The sequence below is a fragment of the Columba livia genome, chromosome 1, assembly GCF_036013475.1.
Source record: "Columba livia isolate bColLiv1 breed racing homer chromosome 1, bColLiv1.pat.W.v2, whole genome shotgun sequence".
In the NCBI taxonomy this organism is placed as follows: Eukaryota; Metazoa; Chordata; class Aves; order Columbiformes; family Columbidae; genus Columba; species Columba livia.
This window is the reverse complement of record NC_088602.1, coordinates 186,427,659-186,441,900: the sequence shown is the minus strand read 5'-3', so window position 1 is coordinate 186,441,900 and position 14,242 is coordinate 186,427,659. Positions and strand designations below refer to the sequence as shown.

The window sequence follows — 14,242 nt, the reverse complement described above, 5'->3', positions numbered from 1 at the left end:
CTTTGTAAGCCTGGGACTGGAGACAATAACATAAGGGTGATGTTGGCCACCACAACTTAAAAAATTAGACAAAACTCATGTCAGCTTTCGGTCTGCATCATGTTAAATGCAGTCATTGGAAACATGAATATTCAGCTTTGACAGTTAACCATGAGAAGTGATATATGGCTTTACTAAGAAAAAGGGAAACATTGAATTGTCCTACTGATTAAAAAGGATCTTCATGCAATTAGCAATGAGAAAAATAATCAGCTAACGTGAAGTGATAGGCACAAACAGTGAGGAAATGATGACCTTTAATTAGACACCAGAGTGTTTGTTGAATACATTATGACATCTCTGCTCTTTGATCGTTCCTAGCCAGACATACAAGAAAAATATGTAATAAGAAATAAACTAACATTGTATGCAAATAAAATAAGTTATTCTAGAGGAGAAAAACCTTTCTGGAAAACATACTTTTTGTGTTGTTTTAATATTGTTTCAAATCCCAATTTCTTTGTCTAGTGTCCTAAGTATCAATCAATTGCTTTGTAACTGAACTATGGTATATGTCTTCCTCAAACTTATGAGTATAGCCTTTCTTACTATTCTTCAACATATTTCACTTAGTCCTCTCACCTATACAGTACCTATTTTCTTCTCCTTGCCACCAGTACATATGTCTTCGTATTTTCCAGGTTGTTTTTTTTGCAGGCATTTCTATTTTAAAAATACTTAGTATTATAACCAACATCTTCCTATCAAACTGTCTTAATTAACTTCTTTGTTTTTGTTAGTCTTTTTTTTTTTTCCATGCCAAAAGATACATTTTCATATTTTAAACATGATAACATGAATTCATTTCTCCTTTTTGGAGGATAGAAGATGCTCTGGCAAGGACTATGATGAGTTCTTTATTTATTTTTCCCTCTCTGCCCCCCTTTATTTATTCATTTAAATCATTAGGGCATGTGATAAAACTCATATTTTTATTGCTTAAAGTTTTTATAAGATTTGAGTTGAAGAATAATTAGTGATATAGATCTTGATGTTCAATAAAATATGTTTATTTATGTAGGTAAAGACTAGTGAAAGTATGTAGGTCATCACTATGAATAACTAGAAAAGTGATAGGTCAGGAAAAATTGGGGAACAGTTGGAGATGTATCTATGTTTCTAAAATATTATTTAAAATGTCCAAAAAGTAATAAAGTTAAGCAGCCATGGAATTATGAGTAAATAAATTTCATTCATAAAAATTCTAGGAAAGACAATGGAAAAGGTAGAATTAAATGTCATGCTGTCTCAGTGGGGCAGAAGTAAGGCAAGGTTTTCAGGAAAAATTATATATGTTACTATACCAATCAGTGTAGCTCAGGAGTGGAAAAATGGGATGAAGAAGATGTTGTTCAGCATAATATTTCAGTAGAACAGACTAAAAAAGCGTATGTGCTCCATACAACTCCATACAACACATCTGGCTTATATGCCATAAAATTTGACTGTGTTTTCCAGTTGGACCTATAATGGACTTTAACTCTGTAGATCTTGTTTTAGTGTTTATCATGGCATAATGCAAATCCTTGGGTAACTTAATTTTCTATGAAAGGTCCCAGATTATTTGTCATATTAATAGATGTGATGGAAGATGAAGCATGATAAGATGTGGCAAAATATTTTAGTTACTCAGAAGCAGTAGACCTTGACAAACCAGCAGCATCTTTAAAAGCATTAGGAAAAAGAACTTCATTGGACTGATGAAAAGGAAAACAAGAAGAAAAATGTACTTGCTCCAAAAAATGTTCTCCACAGAAGCAATATTTACTAACGTATTTGTTCAGAGAATAGGAAGTTAACATTAACCAGGCAAAACAACATGGACAACAAGGGTATCCCAGTTGTCAGAAATTACTTCTTGCCCTGTTTCCTAACGAAATAAAAATGAACATTCCACAGTGCGTGGTTTGGCTTTGAAATCTATTGCCACAGATCTTGAGGTCGAGAACTTTCCAAACTCAAAGTATATAAATTGTACAGCATGAGATCTTTCCTATGAGATTTCTGTGGCAATAACAACACTTTAAGAATGCGTATTAACTCCTCTGCTTCAGGGTTTGTACAAAACTCTAATAATTCAGAAAATACTGAAGACAAATGCAGACTATGCTACCTCTGTCTACTGTGCATATACTTTTCTCAGAAGTTGTGGCATGTGCAACATTTAGACAAGATACACAGCCAAACAAATGAGAGATCTGATACATCATGAGTACTCTTATAAACTGAGAGATACGATAGAATTCAAAACTCTCAATATCACTTTTATCCTTGCTATCTTGCTGAGTGCAAATGCCTTCATGCATTCAGATGCAATCAGCATTACCTTCCTTTTTCTAGCTTCAGCTCCTTACAATATACATTGCCTGTCTTCTCATTTTTCCAGATCCTTTTGTACTTTGATCCCTCATGAGAATATTTTTCTCTTCTTGCCATATTTCTGCTGCTGTAATTACGTCTTTCTCTGCTTGTAAGCTCTTTAATATATTTCCAGTTAGTACTATAGTCTGTCCATATTTTTATTGATTCCATGATTGTCTTAATTTCTAGTGACCTCACATTATCTTTCTCTTAAACTTTCTATCAATATTGATACACAAATAAAAAAAAAGTAATCCATGTAAAAACTGCAAGATCTCTTTACCTATCTTTACTTGCAGTCTTAGACATTTACAATGCAGAAAGTGCATCAGGAAGAAATAAAAAAAAAAAAAGACATAGAGGTGTTCTGAGAGTAAAGAGATACACATTCAAAGAAAAGTATAATCATATAAGAGTATATGGACATTTAGAAAATTAGAAAAAGGCAGACAAGGAGAAAGCAAAATGAAAACCACATGTTCAGTAATTATTTCAAGGTTATTATATGAACACTGTAGTGTCAGCAGTTAGCATTCTCTATTGGAAAACATTTTAATACACTATTCACTGCATAAGAGGAGAGTTTAAGGGGATCAGGAAACTACATTTCTCCATATTTATGATGCGACTGGAATACTCCCTGTTTATTTATAGTGAATTTCTGTTCATATATAAGGTTAGAGTTGACCTTTAGGTTTCTAGCTGTGTACACTTCTTATTTTTGTAATTTTCTACAAAATATACAACATTTATTTGGCTACAAAAACAGCAGTGGAAGCCGAGAGTTGAAAATCACTGTTTTAGTCTTCCATCATATGATAGATATGCATAACTGCACAGTAACAGCATGGAACAGCATTGGAAATCCAATTTATTTTTTCCGTAATTTATCTGAATTCTCAAGTCAGTCAGCTACATGTGGTGTATCAAACTATTGACATGACATTTTTCCAGATTTCTTTATGTCAAAACAAGCAGTTGTATTTGCTGCAAAATTGCCTGCATGTTAGAGTTACAAGACATTTTAGGAACTAAAAACCTTTGTTTAAGCAGGTGTCCATTTCAAGGAAAAAGGGATCTGAGATTTTGGAGCTGTAAGGACTTTCAAATTTATTGTCCCTATAACTCATTAGACTGGCAAAGAGAGACCTGGGCAGTCAGGGAAATTCATCGTGTTTATTTAAGAAAAGAAAAAAAATTAAAATGGAGTGTAGTTTCATTTTTTGGCAATAAAAGGTTTGAGTGGCTCCTAATACTCAAGACAAAATAATATATTTTCATTTTAGTGCCTAAAGACATCTAGTTATAGCTATAAAAATGAAAATTACATCACAAAAGTGAAAATTCCAGTTTTCCTGCAGCCTGAGTTTCTCTCCTTAAAACGACGATTTCTTACTCAAATTAGCTACTCCACAATACTGTCATAGTGGAAAAGTGCAAGAAGCAAGCAAGTGCTGGCTCTGCTCACAATATGTGTTGTCTAGCCCTAATCCTTGCTTTTGTAGAGGAAGCAATAGGAAACCCATTTGGGCAAGAGTAGGATGAGGATCTTTTTTTATTATCTTTATTTTCGTAATGCGTAAGACTTAGGAAAGAAAGGTAACTGTTTTTAATTACAGCCAATATCTATTTACATGCTGAATAGGAAGTTAATGGAGAGATATTTGAGAACTCACATGTAGTTTTTCTTTCCAAACTATGGCACTATGTAGGCATTTTAATTTTTTTAAGAATTAGCTCATGAAACCAATGAACAAAATGTCCCACCACATAAAGAATAACCCCAGAGTCACAGAAACTTTCAAGTGATGAGCTATGCTTATTGCAGAACTTAAAATACAATACGGAAATTACAGACCCAAGGTGATAAGAAAACCTACCATTACACCTATTATTTGATCTGCCCTGTTATATTATCATCTATTACTTTAATAATTTCTCAAATTAAGGTCTTCAAAACACAGCTACCATGGGTGTTACACTGACAGCAGAGGTCTGAGTTACCCTGTGCCAGACCAAGCACAGGAACAAGGTGAATTTCTTCTGTGTGGCTGTACAACAAACAGCCTTGCAGCAAACACTGTATTTCTTTCTGACGTGTGTCTGTGTTTTTGTGGACAACAACCTAAGTAATTGGTTCCTCCTCAGGTGCATTTAAAGTAATTTGCGAATGCCTCCCAAAAATTGATGTAGGCAAGATTCTAAACAGATATTACACTTTGAAGAAGTTCATAAAGGTGTCTGTTTTCAGAAATAGTATCAAATTAACTTTTACCTTTCACTGATATCACTGATCATGAATGAGGATATTCTTTAAAAATTATTTCTATGTTATATATCTTGCATGCTTGAGTTTTCAAAATAAGATTTATTTATCATTGCTCCAAGATATCATTGAGCCAAGCACACTCATACTTTGAACATTTACTTGCAGTATTCTCGAAGCCTGTGTGACAAATCTCTGTGTAAATTTATCTCTGAGCCCAACTATGTACAAGATACATACTAACATCATGGACATCAGATAGTTTTTAACTATGCAGACAATGTCATGGAACTAAAAAATAAATTGGATTCAGCTGAGTAATGCAATAAGTTATGAAGAATTTTCGAGTACAACAATGTAAACTAATTCACAGCTTTGTCCAGGATAAAAAGCTGCACAAAGTAGATACTAATGCAAGAGGTCTTAAAATTCTAGATAAATGCTGAAAAGTAATTATAAACAGAAGGTTATTTGCCTGCTAACATATAATGGCACATCTCTCATGTTCTTTAAAAAGAAAAAGAAAATAAAAAATAGGAAAGAAACAAAACAAAATAAAACAAAACAAACACACAACAACTTTGCTTTTGGAATACCACCCAAGGCACAAAGGGATTTTTACAGATAATGATATTACGGGTGTATTTGCTCCTTGGAGATGCCTGGTGTCTCAGTCCTCATCAGTTAGGCAAGCAATGGCACCACCATATCTCACATATCTCCCGAAGGTTATTATGTGTTTTCTTCTCCCTGTTTCACAGTGAAGGGAAGTAAGTGAAAATAATTAATTTTGGTTGAATTGTCTAATAGAGTCCTTCTGGATAATGCTCTAACATGATACAAAAGAAAACTAAACGAAAAATTAGCAATGCCAGATTCTGATTACGCTAACAATGGACTCTTAAGTATTATCACCATATAATTGAATGTGAAAGTCTCTCTACTGGTTAATCACAACATTTATTTCAAATATGGATACTTGATAGAAATGTCAGTATTCGTTCTTTTATCTTGCTCTTATCCTTGACCTTCTCCAGCATGAAACTGTTGCTTGTGCTGCACTGTCAGCAGCAAGATGACCAAAGATATGAATGAAGTATGATGCCACCAGACGAGCTTCTATGGATTTTTCTTTGCAAAATGAAGGATGATCAATACCTCACATCTTGATCAGCATCACAGTATAAGACTGCATGGCTGTTGCAGGTTGTATATTCCTTCTCTAAGACAAAATAAACTCTAAGTGTATAAGACTACATGGCTGTTGCAGGTTGTATATTCCTTTTCTAAGCCAAAATAAACTCTAAGTCACTGAATTTAAAATAACTCTATTAAATTCAGTTCAATTGAATTTCTCCATATAAATACCTGGTGTAACTACAAGCAAAAATGAACTATATTTGATATATCTATCCTATATAAATCTGGCTGCCTGGTCCTCCTGTTTATTGCTTAATAGTTAGCAGAAAGAAATACATTTTCAAGGAGTTTCAGTGTGTCAGACTTTTTAGGACATCTCCACAAGATAAATGCATCTACTGAGAAAGGCGTTTTCAGTTTCAAAGATACTATAGCTTCTCACTTTTTTTGTTATATGTTATTGTTTCCAGCGGGAAACAATATTTTAATACATTTTAAATGAAAAGTGCCTCTGATATTTGAATATATTTATGAAACTGAGAATATAGAGCTGTGCTTACTGTTTCACAGTAATCCACTGAAAGATTATACTGAGGCACAAGATAAGTACAAGTGCCTGAAGTAATCTGTGCACATGAAATAAAAAAAGCCAGAGGAAAATGAAAATAATCATAAGTAGCTCCTACTTTTTTTTTCTTCCTTCCTTTGATTAACTGTACAGTTTGACTAACAAATTGCCTTCTCTCTGTTTTGCTGGGAATTTTTTGGATCAAAAATATAAGATGATACATTTTTTAAAAAATTATTTTTGTGCACTTAAAGGTAGTAGCTGTATTTATTCTTTCTTGGTAGCTATGCTTATTCTCATTTTCATACAAAACCACTGCATAATTTGAAACTAAACTGGCTGGCTAAAAGAACTGGATATCATAGACTGGACAGTGCTTCTTAAAATGACATTTTCACATGTGAAGTCAGCAGAGCAGTGGTTCATACAGTGACTGAAGGACAGCCACATTAATTGTTCACTTCTAACTAGATTTATGATATCTGCTTAATCATTTATTTCTGACTCCTGTTCTTGATGAGATATTTCCAGCACTGGAAAAGTTGAATGAAGGGATGAAAGCACCTTTTTATAAATGTTTCTACTTTTTCTTCCTTCCATTATACATCTGCCCATGAAAGAAGAGATGGCAAATATTCCATAACTAGCATGAGAGGTGATTCAGCGCAGGCTGGAGTGATGAAAACTGCCATCCAAGGTGGAAAAAGCACATTTTGATAGCTGTGATGGCTGTGTGGAAACCAAGTGTCAGAGCAGTAAAACAGCCCTGGAACCACAAAGGAAGAGAAAGAAGTCAAGAACAATCACAACACTCATTGAAAGTACAGAAGGTATCCCAGCAACTTGCAATCCAGAGGATGGAGTCTGCATCACTACCTGATTCTCCAGGTGACTTGAATTCCAGTTTACTGCCTTAGCCCAAGAAAGAAGAAATATGAATACAAGATTATGTGCTTTTGGTCTGTAACTTATTTAGCACTCTCCCTTTGGACATGGTCTGGAATCTTTTCCCTGTGAAAACAATAAACAGTCTCTGAAAGAAGCTGTTACTTGAAATTCAGACCTAACTGGAAGAAACTCAAGACAATTCAGAGAAAGGAAGTCTGAGTTTTGCTGACATAATGAAAAAAATATTTTCAGGCATTAACAATGTGGATGCTTGTAAAATGATCAGTTTGGGTCATTCTAGGAAATATTTTACTGACTTAAAATCTTATCTTACAGACTAGGAACATATGCATGTGTTCCTTAGATGACAAAGGTGAAAAAATAGAAGTCCTCACACTGGATCTGCACCAGAAAAAAACAGCACAAAACCACATCTGAAGTAGTGATTTTCAGGGTCTGAGTTAAAAGGAAAAGACCTAACCTTCTCAGTAGCTAAGTGTACTATGTTGATTGCCCAGATGATTCAGGCAGCAGTCATCTGTGGCTCTGCCTATCTATGCAGTTACCTGCACAGTATTGTGAGTGTACTGAGTCTCCAGGTTCAGCTCTGCAACAACAGACAAAGACAACTGCGCAGTGTAAATGTTACCAAATTCAACCTGCAGCCCTCAGTGAAAATCCCATGGTCACAAATCTTGGCTGCTAATGTTGAAATGGTCCCAGTCAAAAGAAAAATGGTGTTGCTGTTCTCCTTTCTTACCAAGGTAAATAATACATTATACCTTCAACCTCACATACTGTGACTCGATGAAGGACTCATAGACAGTGCTCTCTCCTCAGTGCTGGCAAAGGAAGCGATTCACATGTCCACAACTGGAAGAGGGAGACCACGAGACATATTAAAAAAAAAATGTATTGTTCTATAGTTTTCTTATATGGGACATGGGAATCAATTCCATAATGAGAGTTACAGCCCTTTATGATACCACTCCCATTTTTACTTATTGGCTTATCCTTCCCCCTGATTCATATTGCACATCACTGATATCTCTGAAGAGTTACAAACTCACATTTGTGTATCCCAAGAGAAGGAAAGATGGACACTGTGAGGAGGACCAAGTGGTTTGATTACTAGTAGACAAGTATAGAAACTGAATCCTGCCTTTTACAGTGGAGAGATGTTATGTTGCTTCTGATCATTTATCAACACCAAACATTGATCAATATCAACAACTATCAACACTAAAGCACTTGGGAAGTAGATGATGCAGGTTCACTCACAAGCAAAACAGCTAAAATAACGAGATAGTCTAGAATAGATCTCCATCAATAAAGGTTTGTATTTTGCATAGTTCCCTACCATTGTGCTATTATTAAACACTGTTTCAATTTTATTGATTTTTTTTTCCTGATTTGTCTTATTAAACTGCTCATTGATGGTCTTGTAGTCCCTAATTTTAAAACAGCTTGAAAGTTACTTGCCATGCAACAAACTGTGTTTCCAAATTCTCAGGTTGTATTACTCATGCATATAGAAACTTCCTGGCTGGTATCAAATCAGCTCTCATATATATAAATAAATATACATGCATGTGTGTAAATATATGGCTGTGAGAGATTATTTGGATATATCTGTGCATATTTCTATATTTAATTTTTAGTTTAACGCAACTCAGTTACTATTGAAAGTATCATTGCCAACTTAAAGGAACAGCTGAATGTACCAGTGAAGGCTGGACATTCAAGACCATATATAACTTATGTTTTTTCTCTGTGATCATGTAGAGAAAGTAGAAGAGAGGAAGCAGAGGAGAGAAAGCACTTTTTTATCTTCATTCAATAGTGAGAATGTCAGAGACGAGGATGGTTATATGAAAATATACTTTTTTTCCCAGAGTAAAAGAGAAACAAACCTGTTTTACTGATAAAACAGCACCATTTTCTGTGTTTTGCAATGTAACATGACATGAAAAATATAAAATTTACTGGTCTAGTTCAACTGCTTTCTTTTATGACAGACAACCATGGAACAAGCCTACATGAACGTTGCATTACCTATTGCAAGAAACCTTTAGGATTGCTAATTTAGTTGCTACTTCACTTGTTAATCAGAAAGCTGGGTTACAGCACACGTAAGTTGCAATGATGGGTGAGCTGTTCTGCCAAAGAGAGGAAGATAACGAAATGCCCAAAGTCACTGGTATAAATACCATAGAGGTACAAAACCTCCTTGATTGGGAGCTCATCCCGAAAGGTAATAGAGACTAGATCTGCGATCCAGGACATGAGGAATAAACAGTCCAGATATATACCCTAAAGAAAATCTCACTGAGTGAGAGTGGAGCCTTTCTCAGGAGGGCGGGTATGTTCAAAAATTAGTAATCCAAATAACTTCTACAAAAGAAAAGGCAATATAGTACATGTTTTACCTTTTTAAAGTTTCTTTAGAGATCATGCAACTTCCCTTTACATCCTTTTTATAATATCTTCCCCTCTAGAGAGGGAGATATGGTGAATGTCTGTAGGCTGAAAGAAAATAAATGCCATTTGAAGTAGAATTTTATTTTAACAACATACACTATCTATCAAAGGTACATTCACAAAAAGGAGAAAAACATAAGCAAGCAAATAATATTCCCAAATGCCTACTTTTTACAATGCAGATAGAATTTATGGCAACATAAATCTATGCAGTAGAAACATAAATTATACACATAGTGCCCAATATCAAAGCTTTTAGAGAAGACATATAGGAAATTTGGAATGAACTATTTAGTAATTGGTCATTCAAACTATATAAATTTTAGGAAAAAAAAAATACATCTGATGTAATCAAAACTAATACCCCTTGATTTTCCAGTCCAAGATCCTGGCTCAGAAAAAGTTATTTTCATACTTGGATTTCTTTACTTAATGTAGTGGTGGAAAGATATGAAAGTGGTCTGCTGCTGGCTAAGGATGTTCTGGGTTTGGGGATTTTCTTGGCCTGGAAGTGGACAGAGGTGATGGTACAGATTGTGGCTGGTACTAGTATGGACTTCCATTTGTTGTCTGACATACCTTTTATGTACAAAAACATAATGTATGGATAGCTCGGTGTTTGTTTGCTGTAATAATTACTTGCACTGAGTATTTAGTTTTCATAATTATTTTCATTGTATTCATTACTCCTGAATAAATTTTTATTTTGTGAACATAACAATCTGTTTACTTTGTATTTCAAGGCAGGCACACACCCTTCCAAATAAGTACCAGCCTTAAGAAACATTTGTTTAAAGTTGCCATCACTCCATTTATAAAAATCACAGTTTAACAAAGAGCAAATGCTTGTGTGATTACGGCAAACTCTCCAGATGTGCTTCTTTGAGCTGCACCAGAGCAGAGATTCTTTCATGATCTCATGTTGCTTCTATCCTCTTCACTAACATATTTTGCTTTGTAACTATTGTAGAAAATAAAATTGTCAGCAACAGCCATTAAAAATATGTATCACTGGAATTCATTCAAGTCGTAAGATATCTTTAACAGTCATTTGCTCTACACAAGAAGTGTAGAGCAAATCCTGCACTGCTTAATCAATAGGCAAATTCTTTCTTGCTAGTTTTGAGGGGAAGCAAGTACTTTCATGAACCGATAGAACAAGAAGGCTATATGGCAATACAAGGTGATCAGCATGACTGTATGCACAGATAAACTCCCCACATTACAATAGCACTCAGGCAGGCTTCCCCATCCTTCCAAAGCACACACTTTGCAAAGACCTTCTTTTAATGAGTTCAGAGACAAATCTAATTCAATTCAAATACTAATTCAACAGAGTCATTGAAAAAAAGTATGCAGGTTTCTTCGTTGTTAAAACACAATAAACATTTCAACAGCCATAGGTATTTAGTGAAGTTGCCACATAATATCAAAGAATAAAATATGAGTTTTAAATTGGGAAGAGGTATTACATTTGACTAAATAAACACTCATTGTTGAATTATGAAGCAGTTTAGAAAGAAGGTAAAATGTTGCTAAGAAAATAGGTAGCCTAAGAGAATAAATACAAAATTTAGGAAGTAAAAGCTAGACTTTTTTTTTTTTTTTTTAATAAGCATAATTAAGGGTCATTCAGGTGCTTTTGAAAGCCATTGATTAGAGGAAACATAATAAACAACTTTAATTATGACAAATGAAACACAGAAAATATTTAAATGATTTATTCATGCTTTCCCTGAGTGTGGTGAATTTAGTATTAATCCAGTCCTGTTCTTTTTACTTAGTAAACAAAACAATTAATTATTATATTATTTTTAATAATGATATAAAATTGAGATTGGATGATTTAAGAAGAATCAGCAATTTCACAAGTAAAAAACACTTTAAGCTGGAAGTATTAATAGAAAATATTTACTAAAATTGTTAGAAGGAATGAAAGAAATATCATAATTTACATTTTTAATGAAAAAGTTGTGTAGTTCCCAATACTCATGGTAACTATATGATAATTCAAATGGCCAATAAATTTAAACCCAAACCACAAGAAAAACATAAAACTGAACTAATCAAATGTTGATATCCAGGCTGTTGAAACCATTTGTTCAAGGTGAAGATCTCCTCCAACACTCCAGTGTCATGGCTGTAGTGCCTGAGAGAAGCAGCCACAAAAAAAATCAGGTAGTGACACCTAAATGAGACTAAAACCTCCTGCACTAGATAGACATAGCAAGGTAAGTGTTTTAAAACCTTCCTCATTTACCATTCCAAATGATCTGCCCAATTCTACACACTGGTAAACCAAAGTGAAGATAAGCAGTTCATAGAATCATGGAATCATAGAATCACAGAATATCTGAAGTTGGAAGGGACACATATGTATCATCGAGTCCAACACTCCGCTCCTTGCAGAACTACCTAAAACTAAACCGTATGACTAAGAGCAATGTCTAGATGTTCCTTAAACTCTGATAGGCTTGGTTCCATGACCATTTCCCTGGGGAGCCTGTTCCAGTGACCAATAACCATCTCAGTGAAGAACCTTCTCCTGAAGTCCAATCTGAGCTTCCCTGATGCAGCTTCATTCCATTTCCTCATGTCCTATCATTGGTCACCAGAGAGAGCAGAACAGCTCCCCCATGAGGAAGTTGTAGACTGTGATGAGCTCACCCCTCAGTCTTCTCCAAGGTGGACAAACCAATTGACCTCAGCTGCTCCTCATAAGTCTTGTGCTTTAGATCTTTTACCATCTTGATAACCTTCCTATGGATACACTGTAATAGTTTGATGTCCTTATACTGAGGGGCTCAAAACTGCACACAGTACTGGAGGTGGGGCCGCACCAGTGCAGTGTAGAGTGAGACATTCACCTCCTTTGACCAGCCAGCTATGCTGTGCATGATGCACCCCAGAACGTGGTTGGCCCTTTTGGCTACCAGGGCACACTGCTGTCTCATGTTCAACATGCCATCAACACAAACTCCTAGATCTCTTTCTGCAGGGCTGCCCTTCAGCCTCTCATTCCCCAATTTATATGTATAACCAGAATTATACTGCTCCAGATGGAGAAACCAGCACTTGTTCTAGTTAAATTTCTAATTTGATTCCCTCTTGCCATGCAGCAATTATCTAATGTCTTCCTATATTTTAGTACGTGTACAAAATCAGAAAAACAAAAAGGCATTATAGAACCCAAGAAATGTCTACTCTTTCAGAAACAGTAGAAAGAAAAGTTGTACTAAATTTGGAATTTACTGTGAAATATTAAGCGCTTTGTGGAATGATCTGCTCTTGGGTGTGAAAAGTAGAGCTTGATCATTGACGTTTTAATTTTCTCTATGCACAAGATTTCCTTTAATGTCTTATGTAATTGTATATCCTTTGTATTTTAAAATGGAGCCTCTAAAACTGATTTCGAAGTAGCAACAGAAAAAAAAAAAGTATATTGTAGTAAATAGGCTGTAGAAAAACAGTATTAGTTTCTAGAAAACATTGAATAGTTTCAGAAGAGATCTGCTTTTCATAAAAAATAGGAAAGAGGAACAGGAAAAAAAATGGCAGGCAGAAACAGATAAACAGATAGTTCATATGCAATATATTCTGTATAAAACCAACCCTACAGCAAATTATTGTTGGTCAAATTTTGAGATCCACACTGAGAGCTTGCTTATATGAAAAAGATACATCAAAATTAGTTGCAAATCTACCACTTATTTTTTTACTCTACGAAAAGTAGATTAAAGCCAGTTGAAATACACAAACAACAGTTAAAACCATAAGCAAACCACTGTTAAATGCAGGCCATCTTTCACCCTTCAGTTTTTACCAATGAGAAAATTACACCGACTCCCATAAAAGGCTTTCTGAACTATCTTCTAGACATAACCCTGTGATCTTAACTTTTCACTCTAACCTTCAATTTCACCTGCCTGGCTCGCAAATGTTACTGCTGGAGAGAGTCCAGCGCAGAGACACAAAGATGATGAAGGGAGTGGAGCATCTCCCTTATGAGGAAAGGCTGAGGGAGCTGGGTCTCTTTAGCTTGGAGGAGACTGAGAGGTGACCTCATTCATGTTTACAAATATATAAAGGGTGAGTGTCACGAGGATGGAGCCAGGCTCTTCTCAGTGACAACCCATGGTACAACAAGGGGTAGTGGGTTCAAACGGAACACAAGAGGTTCCACTTAAATTTGAGAAGAAACTTCTTCTCAGTGAGGGTAACAGAGCACTGGAACAGGCTGCCCAGGGAGGTTGTGGAGTCTCCTTCTCTGGAGACATTCAAAACCCGCCTGGACACATTCTTGTGTAGCCTCATCTAGGCATTCCTGCTCCAACAGGGGGATTGGACTAGATGATCTTTTGAGGTCACTTCCAATCCCTAACATTCTGTGATTCTGTGTTTCTGCGACCATGAGTTTTGCTTTGTTCTCCCCCTATATTTTTGTTTCGTTCGTTGCTTTGTGTGGTTGTTTATTTGTTTTTCTTTCTTTTTTACTATCC

At 35.2% G+C, this 14,242-nt stretch overlaps 1 long non-coding RNA gene across 3 annotated transcripts in view; it reads left to right on the top strand.

The window, feature by feature from the left end:
- LOC110357644 (uncharacterized) overlaps positions 1 to 10,722 on the top strand; it is a 96,019-nt gene extending 85,297 nt beyond the window's left edge. For 2 of the 3 annotated variants that reach the window (XR_010469572.1, XR_010469573.1), the window contains 2 exons: positions 5,704 to 5,872; positions 6,998 to 10,722. This is a non-coding gene — a long non-coding RNA (uncharacterized LOC110357644). Of the gene's footprint in view, positions 1 to 5,703; positions 5,873 to 6,994 lie in introns of all 3 variants that reach the window. The other variant, XR_010469574.1, reaches the window with a different exon arrangement.
- Positions 10,723 to 14,242: the final 3,520 nt, after the last annotated feature.